At 42.5% G+C, this 27,127-nt stretch overlaps 1 long non-coding RNA gene across 3 annotated transcripts in view; it reads right to left on the bottom strand.

The window, feature by feature from the left end:
* Positions 1 to 27,127, bottom strand: part of LOC130543298 (uncharacterized) — a 371,452-nt gene that overhangs the window by 340,626 nt on the left and 3,699 nt on the right. For all 3 annotated transcript variants that reach the window (XR_008958548.1, XR_008958544.1, XR_008958550.1), the window contains one exon: positions 14,368 to 14,438. This is a non-coding gene — a long non-coding RNA (uncharacterized LOC130543298). The remainder of the gene's footprint in view (positions 1 to 14,367; positions 14,439 to 27,127) is intronic.

Here is a 27,127-nt window from a genome sequence, read left to right as displayed (position 1 = left end):
CCAACGAGAGAGGGAACACAAGCAGGGGGAGTGGGAGAGGAAGAAGCAGGCCCACAGCAGAGGAGCCTGACGTGGGGATTGATCCCACAATGCCGGGATCACGCCTTGAGCCGAAGGCAGACGCTTAACTGCTGTGCCACCCAGGCGCCCCAAATATATACTCTTTACATGACAGATATCTATACTATTGTACACACAGGTGTAACAGGTAAGTATTATACGTGTGTGTGTATGTATCTATATATATGCATGGATACGTATATATATGTATACTACATACATACAGTTTATACGAGATACATATACTACCAACAAATATTTACTATTATACAACAGAAATATATACACTATTGTACACACAGCTATAACAAGCATTATATGTGTGTATGTGTGTATGCATGTGTATCTGTAGATATGTATACTACATACATGTAGTTTAGGATACATATACTTGCAACAAATGTATATTATATATATGACATATATATACTACCCTACACAGATATAATATATATGTATTATGTGTGTGTGTCTATATATCTGTATACATATACACATGTAAGTGTGTGTGGCATATGTGAGTGTGGGTATATATACGTAGACACACAAATCCGTGTGTGTATTTCCCACCTTCTTGCTAGGGAGCAAATAATTTTTCAAAGTGGTCTACTTTACTGAGTGCCCTAAGAAAAGGATTAGGTAAGCAGTTTGAAACGAGAGGGAAAAAACGTCTTCGGTGAGCTGATTAAGTTTAGAACCCCCACTCTTCTCAGCCAACTATCCCTATGTCAAACGCTCCTATTTTGCAGTATAACTGCTAAATGAAGAGCTTCATTTTCCAACCAAACATCTATAAAAGTTTGCAATTTTATTTTTGAAACAAATGTTAAGAAAGACCTAAAGAGAAGAAACTGATTCGTGAGCACGTGTACACTATGAAATAGACAAGAAAATCTTAAGAACAAAAATAAAAATAGATGCTATGCATGATTGTTTTTCTGATGTGTTTGGAAACACGTGGGAAAACTACTGGAAACCAGTGTTGAGGGGTCAAGTACCGTTTGCAATGTCAGACGCCACACAGAATCCCACACACGGATGCCCACGGGCCTGACGCACCGAGCAGACTGAGAAGGGGCACCTAAGTACTATGGTCAGTGCGATGTGAATCAGGGCTTATGAAGTGTCCCTGAGGAAGAACGGGATGCATGTGAAAATGCAGACAATACACTTGTCACCAAGAAATTACAAAAAGGGGAAAGCAAACTGCAGGAAAAACAAAGTTGGACCATGCAGCAAAGCAGCATTCTCAAAGAACAGAACGGTAAATAAATTACAAAGCAGTGGCAAGGTAAAAGAATAGAAATAACGCTCCACAGAAAACAGCTCTTTCTTGCACAGAATTCATTATCCTGAAGGAAATTAAATAGAGGTACTTTAGACAGAATATTTCATGTGAAAATGTCAGTGACAAAACAAACAGTGATATTAAAAAGGCAGCAGTGTGAATTGGTGTGCTCACTGTCTGCGATACTTTCCTCTGTGAAGACTATTTAATGATTTGCAGGAAGTACTAAGGTTTTCAAGTGCAACAGGATGGGGCAGCAGAATAAGCAACTTGGACTTAATAATCCAGAACAGAGCCTGGGGTACCACTGGGTCACATACTGGTACACATCCCATGGAAAGATTTGGGGGGCAGATGTCCATCCACGAAGACTGTTTTGTGTTCACTGTTTTGACCAGAAGCCTGAAACTACTGTCCAAGGACCGCCATATTGGTGTATTAAAGGCACACATTAAAGTCTTGCACAGGCTTTGGGGGTGACAGGTATAGGACGGTACTTGCACTACGTGCCTCCCCGTGAGGTGAAGCTGGTTACGTCTACCCAAGCGCTGTCAACGGGATCTAGTGAACCCCTCTGAGGAAGGCAGCAAGCAGACTTTCTGAGATGCAGAGTTGTCCCAGAAGTGTGATCTTCTGTTTCTCCTTGCTAGAGAAAAATGTATTCGAACCAAAAATCCCTAAAGTTCACTACTATAGGGAACATCTTAATAAGCTGTTGAACTAAAACCTCATATCCAGGTGAGCACAGGTCACTAGAAGGCATCACTTGGAAAAGAGAGAGAGGAGAAGGAACAGGAAGAGAAAGAGGAGGAGGGGATGGATGAGGAAGAAGAGGAAAAATATGTATATAATAAGAGAGGAGTAATGAACAGCTGAAGTACATATATTGGAAATTTAGTAAATTTAACTAGTTATTCAGCACTTACTCTCTTATACTACCTCACGTTTGTAGAACATCTTCAGATTATCCCTTGTAAAATTACGACATGAAATATGGTAAGGGACATAAGGGACATACACTGGTCATACATCTGGTAGAAGACAAAACTGAGACTTCGCCATCAGTCCCAGGAGAGCGAGCCTCCAAGGTCGAGGCTCTCAGAACTCCTGAGATCAGACTGCCTCGCGGCATCCAAAAACACTTGCTTTTTAAAGGAACTACAAAACCCCACTGGAATGAAACTCTACAGACGCACACCTAAAGAAAATTACCAGCTCTCTCATTACAGTTTGGGTGAAAGTCACTAACTCATTTACACGATTATTGCAAGCTCATAAAAATGGGAAGGTTTTTTTTTTAATAAGTAATTCAACTCCTGAAATAAAAATTATTGATATTGATGTATGCCCTTATTGTTCATGAAAGAAAATCACTTCTTTTCCATCAAAAGGTAGCTCAAGGCTGAATAAGTAATCAAGTCTTTGAAGTCAGTCTGCAGTTGGAAGGACCTTCCAGAAAGCACTTCCAGGCAGGGATGTATGAGACACAATGAATAGTATTAGGATACAAAGAGGAACAGGACTCAAGTCTAAAATCCGTATGTAAATAGGGGCGCCTGGGTGGCACAGCGGGTAAGCGTCTGCCTTCAGCTCAGGGCGTGATCCTGGCGTTCTGGGATCGAGCCCCACATCGGGCTCCTCCGCTATGAGCCTGCTTCTTCCTCTCCCACTCCCCCTGCTTGTGTTCCCTCTCTCGCTGGCTGTCTCTATCTCTGTGGAATAATAAAATCTTAAAAAAATAATAAAATAAAATAAAATCCGTATGTAAATAAACAGCGATATCCATAAATATGTTTATGCAAACAGTGATGACCTAATGGACTGAGGTTGTAATACAGAACCAAGAAGGCAAGAAGGAAGGGTGCCCAGTTGACTGGCTCGGTTATAGAGCGTACAACTCTTGGTCTCAAAGTCAGCGGTTCAAGCCCCAGGTTGGGCATACAGCCTACTTAAAAAAAAAAAAAAAAAAAGACAGGAAGGAGAGAGCATCGTTTCTGCCTCAGCAAGAAAGGGCACAACTGAAGACGCCAACCCGAAGATCCAAAACACCAGTCTGGAGATTGTATGTGTGCCAAAGGAGGGAGGAGGCTGTGCTCAGTGAAGGGAACAGCTTGTGCCAGGCAGAGAAGCACAAAACATGATTCTTGAAAAGCGAGAATATAAGTTGATTGACACTTGGCACATGGGAGGGTGACAGGAGGAAAAAGATGGTAATGGGGAGTCTAAAAAGGAAGCTCGTCTTATAAGTGCCCACTAACAGCTACCCTATTATTATTATTATTATTTTTTACTTAATTTTTTTATTTTTTGTAAATTTATTTTTACCTTTTCATTTGAAGATGAAAGGTCTACATTTAAAAAAAAATTTTATAGCTTTATTTATTCAAGTAATCTCTATACCCCATGTGGGGCCTGAACTCATGACCTGGACATCAAGAGTAGCATGCTCTGCAGACTGGGCCAGCCAGGTGACCCAGCTGAGCATTTAAAGAGAGAGAGAAAGGAGGAGGAAGAATGCAGAAAGAGGAGCTTCAGAGGTGGAAGGGGAGAGAGAATGGGGGGGAGGAAAGAAGGGGGAGGGAGAAAGGGGGGAGGAGGGAGAAAGGGAGGGGAGGGGAGGGGGGAGGGGAGGGGGAGAGGAAAAGGAGGGAGGGAATGAGGAGGGGGAGGAGAATGAGAAGGGGAGGGGGAAGGTGGGAGGAGGGGAAGGGGAGGGGGAAGGAAAAGGGGAGGGGGTGGGAGAATGAGAAGGGGAGGGGGAGGGAGATAATGACAGAGATCCAAAAACTCTCCAGATGTTGAATGGGTGATTGCTGGAGCTTACTGACAGAGCCACACCGGGCACCAATAAAGATCACACTGAGAGCTGGAAGACATGTTTCTGACCTCAAGGCTCTTCCGTCAAAAATAAATAAAAATATATATTATATACATAATATATACATAACTCATGTGGATACATATATGTGTGTGTATATATACGCACATGATATATATATATACACACACGTATATATAGCATACACGTGTATATATAACATGATATATATATATATCTATATATATAGATATACATATAGATATATAGAAACCGGACACAGTAAGGTCCTATGGCCCTGGCAGTGAAGTCATTCCGCAGAGTATCAGCACCCCCAAGAAACATCCTCCAGGAAGCATGAGGCAGAAATGAGTACGAGGCAGACACTGATAGAAAAGTGGGACAGAACCTGATGGAGGGCAGGGGTTCCTAGACAAAATCAGACGAGCAAAAGCTCTGAGGACAAACTGTCCACAAGATGCCCACAAGCTACAGAAGTAATGAGATGTGTTGTTGGTAATGTTGAGAGAGTGGAGAAGATGCAGGAGAGGGATGCTCTTAGATGCTACGAGCTGGTGACAGTAAGAACTCAAGTCAAACAGGGCTGCGGAGCTAAGAACGTGCAGGAAATGCGAACTGGAAGAACGTGAGCGAGTATTACATCACCATCAAGGTCTTCGCTTGCAGGTCCCGGAGATACAGACACCTGTATACAAAGAAGCCGGACGTGTGTGTAAGGAACTCAGAGCGCAACAGAGAGATTCCCACCAGAAAGCAACCACGACTCCACGCACGCGGTGACGTAACAGAGCTTGTCCCATTCGAAGGGTGGGCTCTGGGATGATGGAGCTCTTGCTTCCGGCCACTCCCATTGCCAGCTGCATAACCTTGGGAAAGTGACCCCACTGGAGGAAACTACCACTCCTGAACCTCAAGGCAGGGATAAAAGAACCGCCCAGCGCTTGTCTGTGTGGTTGGGAAGAGAAACGATCATCTCTGGAGTTTGACGGCACACATGGCTCACAGCGGGCACTTAGTAACTTGTTCTAAGATTACGAAAACTCCACACGTTGGATGAAAAGAAGGTAATACGGTTTCCAATGCGTCCCGGAGGACAAGTTCATGTGAGAGGTGCCCGGCAGGGCCCGGCCTCCAAGCAGGTAACTGAACCGTGCCAGCGTCCAGAGAAAGGGTGGCTCCTACTGTTTAAAGCCACACAAGGAAAAGGCAAGGGATGCCACCCAAAAGGCACAGGCAGGAAGCACATTTCAGGATTTAGGATATGTAGCTGGATGCATAAAATAACCCGAGTAAGGGCTTACACAGAATGTCTGCAAAGAAACTATGTACTAAACCAAGAGAGGGAACACAGAGTACTTTAAATTCTGCAACAACCAGCAGATTCAATTGCATTCAAGTCAAATAAACTGAGGCTCCAAACTTTTAAAACCGATCATGCTGCACCAAAATGGGATCACTAGTTTTTGTTTTTATTAATTTTTTTAAAATCTTTATTTGAGAGCGAGCGAGCGCGTATGCAAGCAGGAGGAGGGGCAGAGAGAGGGAGAGGAAGAAGGAGACACGTAGACTCCCTGCTCAGCATGGAGCCAATGACGTGAGGCTCCATCTCACGATCCTGAGATCGTGACCGGAACCGAAATCAAACGTTGGACGCTCAACTGACAAGCCACCCAGGCTCCCCGCTAGCTGTTGTTTTTATTAAGACTTTATTTTTTTAGAGCGGTTTTAGGTTAGGTTCACAGGGAAACGAGAGGAAGGTCCAGGGATTTCCCCTGTACAGCGATGCCCCCACAAGGCATCAGCTCTCCCACTACCAACGTGAGTATGGTGCCAACCTGATGAATCTGTACTCACCGAAGTCCACAGTTTCTGTTATCGTTCACTGCTGGTGTTGCAGAGTCTGTGGGGTTTGGACAAATACTACCAACAGGTACCCACCATTACAATAGCATACAGAGTCCTTCCACTGCCCTAAAACTCCTCTGTGCTCCGGCCTACTCACTCCGGGACCCTCACCCCCAGGCAACCACGGATCTGTTTGCTGTCTCCAGGGTTCTGCCTTTCCCGGTAGGTCACAGAGTTGGAGTCGTGCAGTATGGACCCCTTTCAGGTCAGCTTTCTTCACTCAGTAACGTGTACTGTAAGCTCCCTGCATTCCTCCCACGGCCTGATAGCTCATTTGTCTTCGGTGCTGAGTATTATCCCATCGTCCGGATGGGCCACAGTGTATTTATCTGCTCACCTACTGAAGGGCACCTTGGTGGCTCCCAAGCTTTGGCAGTTATGAATGAAGCTGCCACACACGTCTGTGCGCAGGTTTCTGCGTAGACAGAAGTTTCCGGCTCCTCTGGGTAAATACGAAGGAGCACAAGTGCTAGATCATATGGTAAGACTATGTTTAGTTTTGTGAGAAATCCTCAAACTGTCTCCCCATGTGGCTGCACCATCTTGCATTCCCACCAGCAGGGAAGAAGACCGTTCCTCTTGCTCTATCTCCTCCCCAGCAGTTGGTGTTGTCAATGTTTAGGATGTCACCATTTCTAACAGTTGTGTGTGGTATCTCATGGTTGTTCCGATTTGCATTCCCCTGAGGACATAAGATGCGGAGCATCTCTTCGTGTGCGTGTCTGCCATCTGTACTCTACCAGTTCTAACGGATGGAGATTCCTTGCAGTGTCATGGGAATATCTGGGTAGATACGAAAGATAAACAGCTGTGTTTCCAATCACAAAATTCGGTTCTCCTCACAACTTTGAGTCGAACGGGATTTCAGAGCAGGTGGACCTTCCGCCCAGAGAAAGACATTGATAAAGTCAGATACTACCTCAGAGGAGATGACGCCATTGCATGGAGTGTGGGAAGCACCATGATTTGAAGAAGTGGGGACAGGATACCGTCTTGACGTTTTAGACAAGGACAAACAAACAGCCCTAGTGAGTCACCACATGCTACCACAAATGTTATTAAGCTCCCTCTGAAATCTTGACCTTAGCAGAGCACATGGGTCTATGAAAGGCAAAAGAATATTCATGATTATTGTGACAAAACAGTTATCTCGGAGGAGAAAGTCACATCTCTACTAGAATCTTATCAAAAGGCTGAAGAAACCAATCCTCACGTCGTCCTTCACTGTAGACTCCCTATCGAACCATTTTAAAAAGTGATTCTAATAAGGCCTCCATTGCAGAAAGGTATACACGCTATTAACATTACTAGACTGGGCAGCTCTGCGAGTGACAGTTCTCAAAATTAATTTAATGTATTGATTTCCTCATGACTTTGAAATGAAGAATTGGTTGTGTCATGGCTATTATACTGCAGATCTTATTGAAAAAAGCTTTACTCCTGGGAAGTGTAACTCAATCACTTGTATAAAAGCCAAAAGGTGACATTTCAAAATCACCTCAGAGATGTTTCTTTGGAGGTTCCTGGGTGGCTCAGTCAAAAGGGCGTCTGACTCTTGATTTTGGCTTGGGTCATGATCTCTGGGTCACGGTAGGGTCAAGTCCTACGTCTGGCTCTGCACTCAGGTCTGTGTCTGCTTGGGATTCCTTTCCTCTCCCCACCCCACATTCATGCACACGCACACACTCTCTCGAAAAAAAAAAAAAAAGAAAAAAGTGTTTGCAAAACTAGGAGCAGACAATGGCAGAGACACCTACTTCTAAAATACATCATTTTTTGTAGATGAAATACTATGAAATATAGAAATAATGGAATAAACAATATTCAGATGGAATATATTAGACCATAAGACAACTATTCTTCCATTGTAGCTCATGGGTAATATATTCTTGTTAAAAAATTACACTGCTCTAAGGGGCGCCTGGCTGGCTCAGCTGATGGAGCATGTGACTCTTGATCTTGGGGTCATGAGTTCAAGCCTCACTTTGGGTGCAGAGCTTACTTAAAATTAAAAAAAAAAATTACTGTTGTATATTACATTTTAAAGACACGATTGTTTTTCAAAAACTAGAAATAGAGTTACCATTATTCCAGTCATATGAAACAGTTACCTGCCCTTGCTAAATTGTGAAGTGGATTATCTGCAAGATTTTCTTTAAAGGGGATGGGGGAGAGCAGTAGATATCAACTCCCCTTCTTTAAGCCGAAAGGCAAACAAACGATCTTGGAAGAAAGACCAGGTGGCTCAGTCAACTGTCTAACATCAGGGAAACTTTTCTCTAAAATCTGGTTTCCGGACAGCAGCACAGTCCCCAATCCCTATTAGTTACACACACTGTTGATGGCCTGGGGGTCAGAGAGCTTGGCGTGGATGGGGTTCCTGGGACTGTGAGGTCGCCAGGTGCTTCCTGCGTCACATGCTGGTTCAAGATTCAAAAGGAACAGTTTCATTCGTCTTGCAAACAGGCAAAAACACAGAGCAAAGTACCTCAGTGATGTATAGATGATACCGAGATTCAAGGGATCGATTTATCCTTGGAGAAACATCCCCAAAGCGGTCTGTAAACATTACAGATGGTAAAGCGTGGAAGCTGGCACTGTTATAAAACTTCCCCAGTCCCACAACAACTGCATAACTTTATCAGTCAGCGCATTACACCAATACAGAGATGACATCGTTTGTGATTAGTAAGCAAAGCCGGTGTCTAGGGGCCATCTGGCGTTTTATGGATAGGCACAGCTGAACTCAGCCAGGTATTTACACTCCTTTGAACACACGCAGGGAAATCGGTAAGTGCTTGGTATTACAAAAAGCACCTTCCTGTTCAGAAGGCCAACTCCATCACTCCTGTTTTTCTTTATCATGTAGGCCATGGAATGGCTCAGAAATGGACACCTTCGTGTAAGTAAGAGAGGAGGAACGTCTAAGACTCAGGGAGGTGCAGAGTTCTCACACTCTGGAGGTGACAATGGAACTGCCTCTTTGGAAAGGACTGTCACAGTTGAGACATTCTAAGCAGGTGACAGTGGCATTAGCAAATTACTTTCATCATGTATGTATGCTGTCATTTTCATCCAGATAATGAGTCAGAATTTTGTAGGACTACTTAAACTTTTTGCATTAGGTTATCCTTGGTTGATCTCATGATCACCTTATTCCAGAAAGTGTATGCATGAAGCTTTGGCCATTTCCACGTTGAAAGAGATTCCCCACTGATCGGATTAAGTCAGAATGCACTTTGATGAACTCAACTGTTTCAGCATCCACAGGAGGGACATTAAAACATATTGATCTATTTGAGCAAAATCAGATTTTGATAAGCTCTCCCTACCTCCCTCATTCTCTCAAGCACCCATGGTATGTGGTTGATTCTCTCAGAATACTGAATGAGCTTAACTCTGTTCATAGGAAATGCCTGGTTTCCACGACGCTTTATTGTATATATTCATGTCAGCCTAAATATCATAGCTCCCTCACTCTGTGTTGTCTCCGAGAACACAATTCTTGATTGGATACTCAAGCTCCTCTTCATTTCATGGTAAGTTAATAATTCACTCAAGGTTTTTTTAAGAGCCAGCCAGTATGGGTTGATTTCTTTGCTAAGTGCTGGGAATGCAAAGCTAAGTAGGGTATGGTTTCTGCTCTAGACTACAGAAAGACTTGCAAAACACTAATTATAGTACTCTGTGGCATGGGTCCTAAGAAAGGATATGTGCATGGTACCCTAAGAATACAGAGGACGGACACCCAGCATGTCTTGGAAGAATCAGACACTTGGATTAAATGTCTCTTTTTTTCATCTTCTTTCCTCAGAAAATGTCTGGGGAAATTTATTGACCTTTCTTTTTTAAATTAATTATAAGAATGAAATCATACCTTTTGCAACAACGTGAATGGAGCCAGAGATATTATTCTTTTTTTTTTTTTTAAGATTTTATTTATTTATGTGACAGAGAGAGACAGCCAGTGAGAGAGGGAACACAAGCAAGGGGGAGTGGGAGAGGAAGAAGCAGGCTCATAGCGGAGGAGCCTGATGTGGGGCTCAATCCCATAACGCCAGGATCACGCCCTGAGCCGGAGGCAGACGCTTAACCGCTGTGCCACCCAGGCGCCCCCTGGAGATATTATTCTAAGCAAAACAAGTCAGAGAAAGACAACCACATGATTTCACTCATATGTGGAATTTAAGAAACAAATGAACACGGGGAAAAGGAGGCACACCAAGGGACACACTCAACTGTAGAGAACACACTGGTGGTTACCAGAGGGGAGCTGGGGGGATGGGGGAATTAGGTGAAGGGGATTAAGGAGGGCACTTGCGATGAGCACCGAGTACTGTACATAATTGCTGAATCACTATATTATACACCTGAAACAGAACAGTATATGTTAACTATACTGGAATTTAAAAAAAAATTAAATCAATCTCTGACTTTCATTCCTGATCATATGCCAACAAAACTGTGAACATTCTAGTCCGTATGCTGTACTGTACTGAATCTTCAGGGCATCATGCAATCCCTGGATTCCACAAGCAGATAAAATCATTAATACTGAGTGATAGGAACGTCTACCATCCTTGGTTTCACTCTGATGGACTTAATTGAGACATGTTATTTTCCTAGATCTGCGATTCTGATTGGGTCATCCTATAACAATATGCCCAATGATGAGACAATATTCTTACTATTACCATAGCAAAACACCCACATGCATGGAATACAGACTTCTTATGTACCCTTGAAAAGCCAGACTACAGGCTGAAAAGTATCCTAGCTATTATGAGGCGTGTATATTCTGGGTAATGCTGACGTTAATGCCAAAATCAAGTCTGACATTGGCTGAGAAAGAGTCAGGTAAGAAGACTGCTTCATTGCCTATCAGAGAAATGATAGGTCAGATCTCTTGGTTGGAGTCAAATTTTCTTTTGGTTCGAGGTTTCACAAATGCTGTCATTAAGCATGTTGTATCCAGCAAGGCCACACGTGATGTTCAGAAAACTAGTATTGGTACAGTTGATAAAACCATTGATTTGTTTTCTCAATTTAATTTTCTAAATAACAAAGGGGATGTATTCACAAAAAGGTGCTTTCAGAAATTATAAATGATCAACTGTTTTCTACATAAATGAATCCAGTGGGATGGGAGACCTCAGTATTGCAAAATTTTGTTGGCTTACATGGAAACAGAGCCTATATCTATGTTAAAGAGTTCTTATTATCACAGAAAAATTAAGAAACGCTCTCAGCTTAAGAATCTGAAGAAACACCCTGCTTACCCACAAGGTGTTCAACATGACTCTAGAGCAATCCCATATTCGATTCCTTTTAGAAGGAACATAGCCTCCCAAAGCCTCAGTTCCTCGTAAGTAGGCGACTATATGATTTATATAATATATATATATTATATATCTCAACGACACTTGAGAGCGAAAGGGGCGGGCTACCAGGTGGGGTGGTGAGCAACATGTATTAAGAGGGGTTGTCCTCCGTAAACATACGGTCACCCCACACGTCAAAAGGAAGCTTGTTGGTTCAATCCAGCCATGTGTGCACCCTGGCTGCACATTAGCATCACCGTGGGGCAACACACACACACACACACACACACACACACATTTACACGCTTACAGGTACAAGTACGGACGCATGCACGTATACATATACTTAGAAACCTAAGCCCTACAGCAGACCAATTAAATCCGATTTCTGAAAGTGGACTGAATCTTGGGCAATAACCATTTTCCAAAAGTCCCCCAAATGACACAAATATGCAGCAGGGTTGAAAACCTGTGAACTGGATGACCTCCAGAGAGAGATCTTAATTCCTGAGAATGAATTTACAACACCTGCTGTTGTCAAAGTTTTAGAACAACATGCTACTTTCGTTTCTAGAACACAAAATGTTTAATACCCGTCAGAGAATAGCCAGCATTTATTGATGAAGGGTTTACAGTTTACAAAACACGTTCTCAACATCTTCTTCTCCCTCACACATTAAGTCACTGAGGAAGTCAGACTGGTGATTCTTAGCACAGACTTCCGTGGACGGGGAAATCCAGGCTTAAAGGGTGAGCAGTGCAGTGACAAGTGACATTACACAGCCAGCATACGGAATAATCAAGCCCAGGTCTTGATTCTAAGGGCGGAAGATGGGAGCCGCTGTGAGGGATTCCTACTCCACAGGTCTGAATTCTACTTCTATCAGTTACTAGCTTGACGAGCTGGGACAAGCTATTGAACTGCTCTGTGTGTGGTCTCCAAAACGAGAATCATACTGATGTATTTCTTGTCGTATCGCTCTAAGTAGTGCATGAGTTTACATGTCAGACCTTAGCCCTGTGACCAATAAATATTAGCGTCATTAGTACTGCTACTCTATTCCTCCTCCTCCGCTCACTCCCTCCCCTCCTTTTACTACTATAATTACTACCACTACTAGAACCAATAATCATCATCCCTGCTACAGGCAGAGTAAACGGCCCTTCCAAGAGACAAGCTTCATTACAATCTTTACCCTCTTCCCACAGACTCTGCCAAAAGACCAACGTGAAATGTGAATGAGCTTCCAAGACTTCAACACCATGAAATCAGACGCCCCAGAAGTGTACCAACACTGAACTCGGGTCATCTTTCTCAGACACGGCAAACGATCAGACCGCAGGCAGGCGCTAAGCTGCGTTTAGACACGTGCTGCTCCAATGCACCTTCCAGAAAGATCTCAGAGACCCACCTGCAGACTTGCTGCCATGTGGAAAGTGAGGGCCCACTCTTCCCGGGGAAGCTGCCAGCCAAGGCTAGAGCACGGCCATCGGTAGGCGTGTGTGGCCATGGCTGCCCCAGGAGTTGCCGCTCTACGGCAAGCTTCCCATCAGCCTGTCCTCTCCACCCAATCCTCCTCCAGCTCCCCCATCCTATCACAAATATCCAATTACACGGAGCCCAAAGCAGCCCCATACATTCCACACAACGCTGTCAAAGGCGGTGGGGCTGCGCCCTACACAATGGAGAACGCTGTAAAAGATAAATTCTGAGGAATCGTTTTGTTCCAAAATTCTATTTCTTTATGATTTTCTAAGAGCTTATTTATTTGGAAAGTTCTATGAAGTTATAAAATACTCCTGACTTGTCTATCTTTCTAACAGAGTGCCTACAACGAGAAGCTGAACGGGAAAAAAAAGTGATTATGGATCATGTTCTAGTCATGTCATCTTTGTTTTGCAAATTAAATTTGTTATGCCACATTAGCTCAAAGATATGAACATTTTAATAATTCCAGATCCATAAATTGCAAGAAAAATGAATTAGATTTTAAAATGTATTCAGTTCCATGGAACTGGGTTCCTTGAGGATATATTTTTCATCTGAAGACAGAAAAGGTATTCTAAATGACTGCATTTCCATTTTCTCCACTTAATTTCATCCTCATTTTTGTAGTTCATGCCTTTCAACATATTTAAAACATTGAAAATAATCAAAACCTTCATGACAGACGGTAAAGTATTAGTTTGATCTAGTAATCTAAAGGTTTCTAATATTTCACGGTCAAAAACAGTAACAGAATGGTCGCTATAACACAGTATTCTCTACTCTTTGCATATATTAACTCATTTGGCTTCAAATGCATTTAAAAAATTTTTTTAAATTTATTTAAGCAACCTCTGCACCCAATGTGGGGCTCAAACTCACGACCCCAAGATCAAGAGTTGCACGCTCTATGGACTGAGCCACACAGGTGGCCCCAGAAACATTTAAAATGCTTTCACATTTTAATCATTATCTTATATATACTAACAACTATTTTACAGACTATTTGATGTGACAAGTTAAATGCTTTTAATGTTGATATTTTATGGTTTAGAATAATGACAACACAATATTTACACAGTTCTTTATGACAAACAGTATTCTATGCTCCTTAACACGTATCATCTCACGTAGCTTCATACACATCCTATAATTTAGGTGTAATTATCACTGTAACATAAAGATCAGGAATTGAGGAACAGAGAGGTCAAGTAACCTTCCCAAGGTCACACCGTTACAAGTGGTAGAGCCTGGATTTGAACCAGCCAGTCAGCAGAAAGCAGGAAAAAAAAATGCTGACTTACCTTAAGCCACGTCAATTAAACTTTTAGTTTGTGAGTGTGTGTAAGTAGGTAACTGTATCAATGCATATGCAAACTGAGTAACTTTAAATCGAATGAATTGGATTTAAACGAATGTATCCCAATTTTAAAACCCAAGTACATATGGTCCTTGTCAAAGTACTCACCCCGAGTATCTGAGGCAGGTTCAGCATGCCTTGGCTGCCTGGACTTTCTTACTCGGATGACTCAGGTGCTCCTGGAAATGAGATAATGAATTAGCAAGTTGTCCAGGATTTAGGCCAATCTGGGTTTAGACCTCAACAAGGATTTTTCAGTTGTGCAACAATCATTTTGTCAATTATCAGTAAGCATTCACGGAGCACCTACTGCATGCCATTCCCTCTAAATCTCGGGGCTTTTCAAAGCTCAGTCTGACTCTAAGAGTCTCCTGAGCAGCAAGTATTCTCGGCCTCAACTGTGGACTTGACTATGATACATCACGATTAAGGCACTTTTTTTTTTTAACATCAATCATATATTTTTATGAAAAATGTATTTTCCCCAACAAGAAATTTGATGAGAAGTGTGCCACTGTTTTGCAAATCCCTTTAATGTCTGGGGTAACAGAAGACAACTGGACTTCATGTTCGCTTCCTCATTTCATCTCTTAGGAGCCTGTTTTGTTTCTCAGAGCCCCACCCACACCCTGGAATTCCACTGCCAGCGTTCAGCTCAGCATACAAGTCACTTGCTTCTACAGGTAACCTGACTCCAGGGACAGGGTGGGGTGGGAGCCTCTATCACCCCGTGCCACCTTCCGTCCACGGCGTGAACTCCTATCTCACGATGGCTGGGTGTCCTCTCTCTCCCTCGTGAGACTGTAGTCTACCTGTCTCACCCGTTATTACATCCACAGGGCCTGCAGAAATGCCAACACACACAGCACTCAACCACTGCTACTGAGTAAATACATTCACAAAACTCCAGTCCTAAATTAGGGAGACAATCCATAACCTCTTACGCAACCATGCTGATTAAAACACTTCCTTGAAAGTATGAGTTCTAACAGATGGGTTTAAAAAAACCTGCTATATTAACATTACACACATCCTTGTCTTCCTGCACTTAAACGTCTAGCACTGAGGCCCGGGGTGTGTAAGAATGTATAAATTCATTAAGACCTCACTTCAAAAAGCTTTGTTATTAAAATTGATGGGGAGATATCATTTAGGTGGTAAAAAAAGCCTCGCAGGTAACTAAACAATAATATCAAATATAATCTTTGTTCTGGTCTCATTCACAAGTGGGCACTATTATGTGCTAAAATGATATTCACCAGTCTGGGTTACAGATAAGATATCTGGAAGCCACATATGTAAAAAGGACTCTTACATACATTTAATAGTATTAGCTCATTCACTATATAATCAATTAAGTTATTGTCAGTTATTTGGTTATCTCCTATTTATGGCCTTTTGTATAATGCTTTCTATTAAAATTTGAGATAGAAATCTCCAGAAAGTAAATTATACATTTACCTAGATGGGTGTGCGATACATACATCACACATATTAATTTTACAAGCGTAGTCAATATGTCTCTAAGTCTGTGTTTGTATTCTCTAAATTTTCCACAATGAAACAAGGATAATATTTTATTTCTTAAAAAACTAAATTCTAACAGTAATAAGAAACACTGGCACTTGTTTTGTGAAATAATTATTCCCCCTTGAGTGCATTCCTCTATCTATACACGCAGTTTCACAGCTTATTTCTATGACCTAGATGTTACTTTCGCATTAGCTTTAATTATGAAAACTAATGAATATACTAGTTAACATAGAAATCACCTTATGCTTTTTTATTTTTTTTTTTAAGATTTCTTTGAGAGAGAGAAAGAGCGTGTGTGCACAGGAGTTGGGGGAGGGGAAAAGGAAGTGGCAGAGAGAGACTCCTGGAGCCGACTCCCCACTGAGCAGGGAGATGACACAGGTCGCAGGTCTGGATCCTAGGACCCTGAAATCAGGAGTCAGACTGCTTAACCAACTGAGCCACCCAAGTGCCCCACCTTATGCTTATTTTTTAAACGTAACTTCCTTCACTTAAAAAAAAAAAGTGAATTCATGAAGTGGACTTAAAAAACTCATGGCTAGCTGGCACCTCAATGAGCATTTTAAATAAACATTAACAACAGTCTAAACAAACAAGTCTACTCATTTGACTTTTATTCAGGAAAGAATCTAGTTCATCCATGCTGGAAATCAGTAAGTATTCTCAGAGTACAGATGAGGAAAGCCAGAGAGGAGGGGGACAGAAATGACCACCATTCATCGAACTTATCTGCCTTCCTATGTTTACATATTTAATCTTATATCGAGATTTCAGCCATGACAACCATAAGCAACAAGAGTAGCCCTTTTGATGCAGCAAGCAGATGATTAAAAAAAACGATGTGAACCCTTTCTGAGTCCTCTGTGGAGGTGACGTGGGGCATGGTACGATATGGGGAGGGGAGACTCAGCCGTTTCCACCTGGACTGAGGCCACATGAAACTGAGACCTCCCTGGAACTGTGGCTTCTTCCTGGCATTTACATCCTTCTGTCCTGAGCGCTGCCCCCTTCTATCAGCCAGGAGGGGGCAGCCTGGAAATAGTTGCAGAAAACAAAACACATCTTGAAGATTCCAGGAAGCCTGTTTTCCCACGTGGGTCGGATCCATCTGGCATCAATTTCTGTGGGACTGTGCACATCATCTTGGAGAATACACAGCCACTCTTTTGAAAGTCACTCATTAACTAAGGGCAAACATTTCTGAGAGTCTGCTGTAATTGCTACCATCATTTTAATGGAGTTCCTTGAACAAAATCAAGGATCGGAAGTTTCCTCAACTCTTTGATGGCAGCCAACAAATAGCCATGTGGAAACGGAAACTACAAGAGAGTGGTAATAGCCCTTCAACAGAGTATATACTAAAACCAGCCTTTGCAGGGGCGCCTGGTTGGTGTGGTGGGTGGAGCATGTGACTCTTGGTCTCGGGGCTGTAAGAATGAACCCCACCTTGGGTGTAGAGATTACTTAAAAAAAATAAAAATTAAAAAAAACAAAAACTAAAAACCCAGCTTTTGTTTATTCGGTTCCAGCTGTGTTATGAGTATAGCTCTGAGCTCTGATGAACCTGGGTTTCTTTCCTTTGCTCCCCATTGTCCAGATCATCTGGGAAAACTGTTAGCTTGTCCGTGAGGACACTTTCTTCATGTCCTTCTGAGCACTTACTGTTGACACTGAGCTGAGGAAGGTATGATTAACAAAGACCCTGGTACATGGTACAGGCTCAGTAACTGTAAACTGATTACTGTCACCTATTACTAATTTTTTAAAGATTTTATTTATTTGAGAGAGGGTGAGAGAGAGCGAGCGAGCGAGCACGAGAGGAGGGAGGGTCAGAAGGAGAAGCAGACTCCCCACTGAGCAGGGAGCCTGACGCGGGACTTGATGCTGGGACCCGGGGATCATGACCTGAGCCAAAGGCAGACACCTAACCGATTGAGGCCCCCAGGCGCCCTATTACTATTTTTATGCAGAGGACATTTAATCAAGTACAAGAGGCACAGCAGTAGAAAACTTCAGCAGGAGTGCCCGTCCAGCACATGAGCCTCCAGGCTTCGGCACTCGCTCTTCGTCAGTGATCAATGGTTGGACCAGAGATGGATCCAGATACACACTGGACCAATTCTATATTCTCTCCACCAGAAAAACAGCTATCCTATGTGCCATTTGGCTTAACTGAGGGGCTCCCATGTCAGGTCACGTGCACCCTCAGAAGCAGACAAGGCAGATCTCCTGAGAGGAAGGGAAATGCAACATGTCAGATGAGTCTACCCAAGAGCCTAGAAATCCGAAGCAGAAGCATGGTTTCTGAAGGCTTCCTGCTTCCTAGTGCCAATCCTCTAGGCTTCCCCTATATCCTAACAATTTTCTTTATCTACGTACCATAACTTCTGCTTTTTCTCTCAGTACACAATGGAATCTTAACTTCTGCAATGAATCTTAGGAACAAATAATTTTTTAAGAGGTACTTTATTATTTCATTTTGTAAGTAGGATCCAGTCATCAAGACAGTCTCATTTCGGGGATAGCAGAAAATGTCTTCTCTCCCCTCTTCCTCTAAGATACTATCCGGGTATACAAGAGACTGTTTCTGAGCAGGGCTCGCTCGGTGGGCCCCATGCCCAGAATGACCCATACTCGGTTTAAAGATCCGCTGTCACCATCTTGAAATTCATAATAATTTTGACCCTGTATTTTTTTAAGATTTTTTCTCAAAGATTTTATTCTTAAGTAATCTCTACACCCGGTGTGGGGCACGAACTTACAACTCTGAGATCAAGAGTCACATGGTCTACCAACTGAGCCAGCCAGGTGCCCCTCTTTGAATTTGTGTTTTATAAGTGAAGTCCCATGGGACAGTAAGGTAGCCACGTGAATAAGCAGAGAGCACTGCGAATAATGCAATGGGCATGCTTGCTTGTTCCTAGGATCCTTTTTTTTTTTTTTTTTTTTTTTTAAGATTTTACTTATTTATTTATTCGACAGAGATAGAGACAGCCAGCGAGAAAGGGAACACAAGCAGGGGGAGTGGGAGAGGAAGAAGCAGGCTCATAGCGGAAGAGCCTGATGTGGGGCTCGATCCCATAACGCCGGGATCACGCCCTGAGCCGAAGGCAGACACTTAACCGCTGTGCCACCCAGGCGACCCCCTAGGATCCTTTTCATATAGACAATCTGCGATGCCCCATGAGTGCAGAATTAGTAGCCCCACAAAGTCTGGGAGATCACCGAGTTTTGAAGCAAGCCACAAGCTAAGCACGTTACATGTGCTGACCGAGTCGGCATGTACGGAACCAGCCTCAGAGAAGACACATCCGCCTATCCCAACCAGAACTTTCTTCAAGAGCAGAAAGAAGACACCAATGCCCTAAGAAACACAAATGACCAAAACCGAACCCTATTATACCCTTTTTTCCTCAGGTCACTTCCCCCTCCTGGCCCACCACTGAAAGTGAGAACAGAGAAGGAAGGCAGAGGACAGAATCCCTCGACTCCTTTTTCTCTCAGCTCTTCCACATTCATCAGGTGCAGAGTGTTGGTGGAATGTGTGCAAATCAAGGCATTACATAAAATAATTCGATTACTCTGCCCAGCATCCTCACTGTTCTAGTAAAAATGAAACTTATATGCAGGTAGGCATTACTGACTATAAACTGCGTGATTTCACATCCTAGTTAAACGGTCTGCGATTTCTCTCTAAAATGGGGATAATGCAATGTCAACATGAATGGTACAATTCATGCCAATAGTCTACACTTTTAGGTTTTCTTACTTCAGAAAGACATGAAATAGCAAATAATAAATTCTACGACGCATTGAGACAGACAGACCATGGAAGTAAGGAAAAAGCTTATCATGATACTTTTCCCCCTGCTTTTTAGGGCGGGTTCTTGCATTTTCCTTTTGTATTGGACCCTGTAAACCGTATCCAGCTCTGTTCCTGGGACTTTGTGGCACACGGAGATGGAACTTCTGATCAAGTAACAGGCTCTGCGTTGGTCTCTGATGGTCTGGGGCTGACGGAGGTGTCATCTGCACTGTGGACAATCAGTTTTGTTCCTAACGCTAGAGTCCACGATCCTGGTTTACGGTGTTGCTCCTCAAATTCCGCCAGGATTCCAGGTTCTGCATCTCCACCTCAGGCTGGTCCTAATTCTCCCAGTCCTCCTCTGACGGCCCATCTGAGCAGAATCTTCTAGATCCTCTGCTCACCATACCAAGCTGACTTTAGCTCAGGCTCTCTCTCCAGGCACTTAGCTCTCCCAAACATTCATCACGGCTCTGGCCTCACACTGGCCAGATGGAGAACTTCCTCAAGAACAGTGGTTTTCAACCCTGGCTACACACTGGATTTACCTGCGAATTGTTTGCTTGCTTGTCCTTTTCCAATAATACTGATGCCTGGCCTCCGCTCTAGACTAATCAAAAGCAGTGGGATTGAGAACCAATACATTAGAGTATTATAGCCTCTTACAGCTGTGTTTGGAAAAATGGGCACGGCCTTAGTTTCTCTGCATGTGTCTATAAGCCGCCCCTCCAACCCCAAACATACAAACACGAGATGAGGACGAACGAGCAAGCTGATTTTCTATGTCAGTGTCCCTCCTTCCTTCTCCTGCCTTACTGTGCTAGTGGGTGGGATAGACTTTCCCCCTCTGTGCAGACAGGGACTTGCCCCAAATTACATCCCAAGCTCCCTCCATGTACAGGTAGTCTACTGAAATTAGTAGCCCTCAGGCCATCACATCACCTGATGGGAGGCCACAGGCTTAGAGGCTGCATGAGAACTTCAGCGTGAATGGTGCCACCCAGTTTGAACATGCAGAGCGAGAAGGGAGGAGACCCCAAGTCTAAGTCATGAGAATCCCAACTTCACGGTTTGGTGGAGGATGAGCCTCAGTTGGCCATCCTTAGTACGTGAGTGTGCTGTACGTGTTGACAGGGCTCTTAGGAATAGTAAACACACTGGTATTTGTGACGTGGTTAGAAGAGGCAAACTGCAAACACCACACAAGAGTATGTTAAATGAAGAAAAGCAAACAGGACATCATGGTTTTCCACCAACAACATAAAATATGAAGCAAATATACACATTCAGAGGATTTTTGTGTTGCACAAGGTATCACAATGATTTGCCATTTGAACACAGGGTGAAAAAAAAAAAGAAGTATGAGCCAAATATCCAGAAAATGTGTAAATAATGGAAACAATCCATGATTTCAATAACTACATGTCAACACCTGATGAAAATATAGCCTAGGTGGATGTTAACGTAAGTACTGTATATAAGTAGAAGTGGGATCGCAATTGATGTGCCTGACTACATTGTTATGAGAAGTATTTCTCTTCTAAAAATTAAGCAAAAATGTTATTTTCCTTTATAACAGAAGGAAATGAACTTTAATATTTGTCTATGTTCACAGAATGGTGACATTAAATTCACCTACATTTATTTTGTTTAAAGATTCATTTATTTATTTTAGAGAGAGAAAGAGCACATGGGCATGAGCAGGGGGAGGGACGGGGGAGAGGGATAGAAGCAGAGACTCCCCACTGAGCCCGGAGCCCAAGGCACAACCAAGAGTCAGAGGCGCCCCCATGAGATAACATTTCAATGTAAGTAAGTTTAGGGCACCTGGGTGGCTCAGTCTGTTAAGTCTCCAACTCCTGACTTCGGCTCAGGTCATGATCTCAGGGTCATGGGATTGAGCCCCGGATCAGATCCACGCTCAGTGGGGAGTCTGCTTGGGAGTCTCTCTCTCCCTGAGCCCACTGCCCCCCCCCAAAAAATAAATAAATCATTCTTTAAAAAATGAAATCTTGCCTTTTCCAAAGACATGGATGGAGCTACAAAGTAGTATGCTAAGTGAAATAAGTCAGAGACAGACAAACACCGTCTGACCTCACTCCAATGTGGAAGAAACAAAACAGCAAAGAATAAAAGAGACAAACCAAGAAACAGACTCAACTATAGAGAGCACACTGATGGTTACCACAGGGGAGTGGGGGGAGATGGGTGAAACAGGTAAAGGTGATGAAGAAGCACACTTATCATGATGAGCACTGGGTCATGCACAGAATTACAGAATCACTGTATTGTACACCTGCAACGAACATCACACCGTAGGTTAACAATACTGGAATGGAAAATATAAAAAACAGGGGCGCCTGGGTGGCACAGCGGTTAAGCATCTGCCTTTGGCTCAGGGCGTGATCCTGGTGTTACGGGATCGAGCCCCATATCAGGCTCCTCCACTATGAGCCTGCTTCTTCCTCTCCCACAGCCCCTGCTTGTGTTCCCTCTCTTGCTGGCTGTCTCTATCTCTGTCAAATGAATAAATAAAATCTTTAAAAAAAAAAAAAAAGAAAATATAAAAAACAGACACTTAAAAAATTTAAATGAGGTTAAATAAGTAAAATTTGGAGGATATGTATGTGAGGATGAAGGAAAATTACATTTCAGAATTACAAAGAGCCTTCTGAAGACCCTTAAATTTATGGTCTGTGTGGGATGTGTTCTATATTTATCTTTTTTTTTAAGATTTTATTTATTTATTCAAGAGAGCAAGAGACAGCATGAGTTCGGGGGGTGGGAGGGGCAGAGGGAGAGGGAGAAGCAGACTCCTCACTGAGCAGAGAGCCTGATGCGGGTCTCGAATCCAGGACCCTGAGATTATGACCTGAGCTGAAGGCAGATGCTTCATCAGCTGAACCACCGAGGTGGCCCTATAGCTGCCTTTTAAGTGAGAAGTAAATCTGTGGCTATTCGAAAGACTATGATATGTAAGAAAAGCTAACTTTCTTAATATGGCACTTCAAAAGTATGTTAAGACTGGGATCATGTGCCCCAAGGTGAAGAGAGAGAGAATAAGATACTGGAAAGAAAGCCTGGTGCTTAAAATGACAACATAACTAGAGCTAAGGGCCTTCCATGAGAAATTGACAAATGCGAAACTAATATTAGGCAGGCCTGCACCTGGAGGTAGGCTTCCCCAGGCAATGCATGTAGTTGGAATGACTTTGAACTTGCCATCTTCTCTATTCAGACAATGAATTCTATGTTTTCATTATTTTAAATATATGTGTCTATAGGGATCTAGGACAGTTCATCAGAGCTTGAGAATTGTTTTCCCCTCGGGGAAAACTGCATCAGTCCATATAATTCAACAAATATTACCATGTAGTACCATCACGTTTTATTAGTTCTTACTCTGTACCCTGTGTCCTGAAAATTCAAGCCATAATAATGGAGATCTTGAAATTACAGCTGGCTGTTACATGGCAGGCTGGGTCCTTTTGAAGTTTCACTCTGACTTCCATTTCAGACTTTTTTTTTTTTTTTTAAGATTTTATTTATTTATTCGACAGGATAGAGACAGCCAGTGAGAGAGGGAACACAAGCAGGGGGAGTGGGAGAGGAAGAAGCAGGCTCCTAGCGGAGGAGCCCGATGTGGGGCTCGATCCCGTAACGCCAGGATCACACCCTGAGCCAAAGGCAGATGCTTAACCGCTGTGCCAACCAGGCGCCCCCCATTTCAGACTTCTGATCCATTGTACCTGTTCATTTTATAGTGTCCCAAATACGGAACCCATCTGTGTAGCAGGGGATGTCATTTTTATCTTAAAAATTCAGTGAAGATAACGTAAAGAATGTTGTTGAAGGACACTTGGGTAGCTCAGTAGGTTAGGCATCTGCCTGCAGCCCCAGGTCATGATCCCAGGGTCCTGGGATCAAGCCCCACTCAGGCTCTCTGCTCAGCGGAGACTCTGTTTCTCCCTCTCCCTACCATTTACGTGTGCGCGCACGCTCTCTAATAAGTGAAATCCTAAAAAAAAAAAAAAAAAAAGTGTCAATTGTATATTTATTTACAGATTTAAAATAAAATAGGAGATATGTTAGTGAACACTTACTAAATGGTGACTATATTTTTTTTCAAAATGGCTTAAAATGAAAAGACATTTGGGATCACTTCCTATTCTGTCCAATGTTTTTGGTAGAACAGCATTGCCGTTATTGTCACTGCTGTCAAAAACAAACATTTGCTAGCATCTCTTTCTTTGACTCAAGATGTAAGAGAAGATCCTTGCTACAACTCTTGAGTGTACTGCAGCTTCCTATAGGAAATTTATCACAGAGAAACATTTCCATCCATTTATAGTGACTTTGTAAGCAACATACTAAATATCCCATAGAATTCAAAAACAAAGACCAAACAATACTATTGCTAATTGAAAGCTAAACATTTATGCCAACTAATACTTACTGTACATTTAAACAGAATATTGCAACTAACTTTTCAAGGCATCAAACATCACAGCTGTGTTCTTATTTGTTTGGGGGAATACTCATCAGATGATTATGTATTGTACAGTTTTATATAACTAAGGAGCAAATAAATTTTTGTTTTATAGAGAGATTATAGCTGCATTTTTCCTTGTGTTTACATCAACAAATATTTATTGACTACTATAGCGGATATGTTGACTTATTTAAATATTCTATTTATTTGCGGGAGGGAGGGAGTGAACACAGAGGGAGAGAGAGAAGCAGAAGGAGTGAGCAGGGAGCCCGACATGGGTCTCCATCCCAGGACCCTGACATCACGACCAGAGCCAAAGGCAGATGCTTAACCGACTGAGCCACCCAGGTGCCCCAAATATGTTGATTTACACTGCCAGACTTCTTCTGAAGGAGGCCTGCCCAGCCAAGTCCATCTGGACATGGCAACGCTTCCAGTCCTCTCTGTCCCTTGCTTGCACAGCACATGCTCGCTCAGTCATGGGCCCACCTCATTGCACAGGTATCCCCCACTTTTTGAAAGTTCGCATTACACCACTTCACTTTTACCGAAGACGTACATTAATACCAATTTTTGCTAACCAAATGAAAGAGGATTTTCACTTTTACGAAGAAAAGAGAAAACAGCATTCCACGTTTTGCAGCGAGCAGTTATAGCGGCTGTGACACCCCAGGCAGTGAGTGTGGCACCAGCAAGAGTGGCCCCTTCGAGTTCCTTCTCTGGAGACAACATTCGGCAACCAAGCCACCAGAGCTCTGAACCGAGTCTGTGAGCACCTCTGCTTTATCTCAATGTCATTTGTGCACCTGTTAGCAAGATGCGTCCTCAGGTATCAGATTTTTTACATTTGGGAACAAACATTTTTCCACATAAATTAATGGTCATGGCTTCTTTGCTTTAAACCATTTCAACTAATGACAGATTTCACAGGGATGTTCTACTTTCAAACAGCGAGAAATCTGTATTACAATAAGCTATGTTCACAATGACTCATTCAGGGATAATCCTGTGATAAAAACAGAACCAGCAGGAGCCTTGGTTTCTAAGTCTGGAAGGTGGACAGTGACAGAAGAGGACGTGGGGCCAGCGACCTCTTGGAGACGCCCTTCCTGCAGAATGAAACGAAATGAAACCCAAGTGCTTGATCCAGCCATACCTGCAGTTAGCCCTACCTCTAAACTTCGAGATTATTTCAACCAGCAATTCACTTCCTCCTTAAGCCAGTTAGACATCTGAAACATGCTAACTAAAGATGCCCCCACACTTACACATATCTACAAGTCTTGAGCTCTCTACTAGAAGCTGGCAAAAGCCAAGGAGTACAAGACAGTCCCTGCTCCAAATGAACTGACACAGAGTGGAGGCAACCACATGTCTGCCAAAATAAAGTCATAAATGCTACGGCAATGCCTCATGCACCGACAAAGTGGAAGGTATGGTGAATACTGACAGAAGGTAGCTGAATGTTATCCCAAACACTATAATGAGGCAGCAGAGCCTGATTTAGGCATTGACGAATAAGTAGGGTCTAACCAAATAGAAAAATCTACAAGGACATTCCAGCAAAAAAGAACAGTGAACTAAAGGAAGGAAGTTTATCTTAAGATTTTTTTCCCCTAATGCCTAACCCAGTCCTTGTCATTTATGAGACACCAAATAGAGTTTAAAGAGTGAGCAAAGGCATAACGATAAATGATTAGATAAATAATTTCTTTGGAGTTAAGGCCTTTGTCAGTGACATGATGGCCTTTTACAATATTGTTCATGGAAATTATGCTCTCTTTACAACAACCTACTCTACGATACAGCTTCCAGGAAAAGTCGTCATCAAAAAGAGTTACCGCTGTGATTGATAAGTAGAGAAAGGGTAGCTTTCATTAATTGCTAGGCTTGCTTTTTTATTTTTTCCTTTCCCAGCTATGAACAAGTTCTCTAAATGCTATAAATAAATAAATGTATAGGTCATAAGGATTAAGGACTTCTACCATTTTTCAGTGAAATTATAGATATCTAAATATGAACACCACTTACAAATTCTGACCAGAGAAAGAAATGAAGGAAGTAACAAGGTTCTGAAACCTATGGCGGCCAAACAGCGCAGCTCAGCACAGACTGAGTGCTTAATATTTTATTAATTCATTGCTGAAACCGTGTAGGAAAGATAGGTCTTTACACAGGGGGTGTTTTGGGATGAGGAGGACCTGAGCTGATAATCTCTGCATCCGTGTGGATGTGGGGAAAATGTTTTAATTCTAAATTTTCACCTATTATATATATTTTTCCATTTTTGTTGCAAAAGTCATAGGAGACAAGGTGTATGAAGGACTGGCAGGTCAAGGAAGGTCAATAACTGAAGTCATTATTAATAATGTGATGCCAGTAAATAGGAGTGGATGTTCAGGAAAGGAAGGCATTTAGAAATACGAAATAGACTAAAATCTTTATTTTGTCTCCGTGAAATGAGGCGATTAGATAACTGGATGTTTTAGCAATTAGGGTGTTTCTTTTGATAACAGCAATAGTAATGTCTAAATATGGTACTCCACATTAAAAGAGAGTATTTTGGTAAATTTAATGAAGCTCAAGGCACCAAAGCCGACATTCTGTTTATCACTCAACAATTTAACTCACCTGACACTGACATTATTTCCCTAATAATCTCTTTCACTGTAAGAAAATCCTTTGAAGGATAGCAAGGACGATTTCCATCTACCTGTACACATTGTGGACCACAAATGTGGCCAGGTCAGGGGGTCAGCTGTTCTGGAACACAGTATACACAGCAGAGGACACGGATCTTCTTCTACTGCGCTTTTTAAAATATTTAGTACTCTATAATGCCTTCGGTACCCCAACACCACCACTTGCGTATCAAAGATCTCAACCTCTTCCCCATAAAATATATTAAATACACAGATTTTAAAAGATGTTCTGTTCTATCCTATACTTACGTAGAGTATGAACCAGAAGTGCCATAATTAATTCCTATACAATACTAGAAACACTCAGACAATCTTTGCCATCTCTATTGTTCAATG

The sequence above is a fragment of the Ursus arctos genome, chromosome X (assembly GCF_023065955.2).
Source record: "Ursus arctos isolate Adak ecotype North America chromosome X, UrsArc2.0, whole genome shotgun sequence".
Classification (NCBI taxonomy): domain Eukaryota; kingdom Metazoa; phylum Chordata; class Mammalia; order Carnivora; family Ursidae; genus Ursus; species Ursus arctos.
The sequence above is the reverse complement of the archived record's forward strand: the minus strand, read 5'-3'. Positions and strand labels throughout refer to the sequence as shown.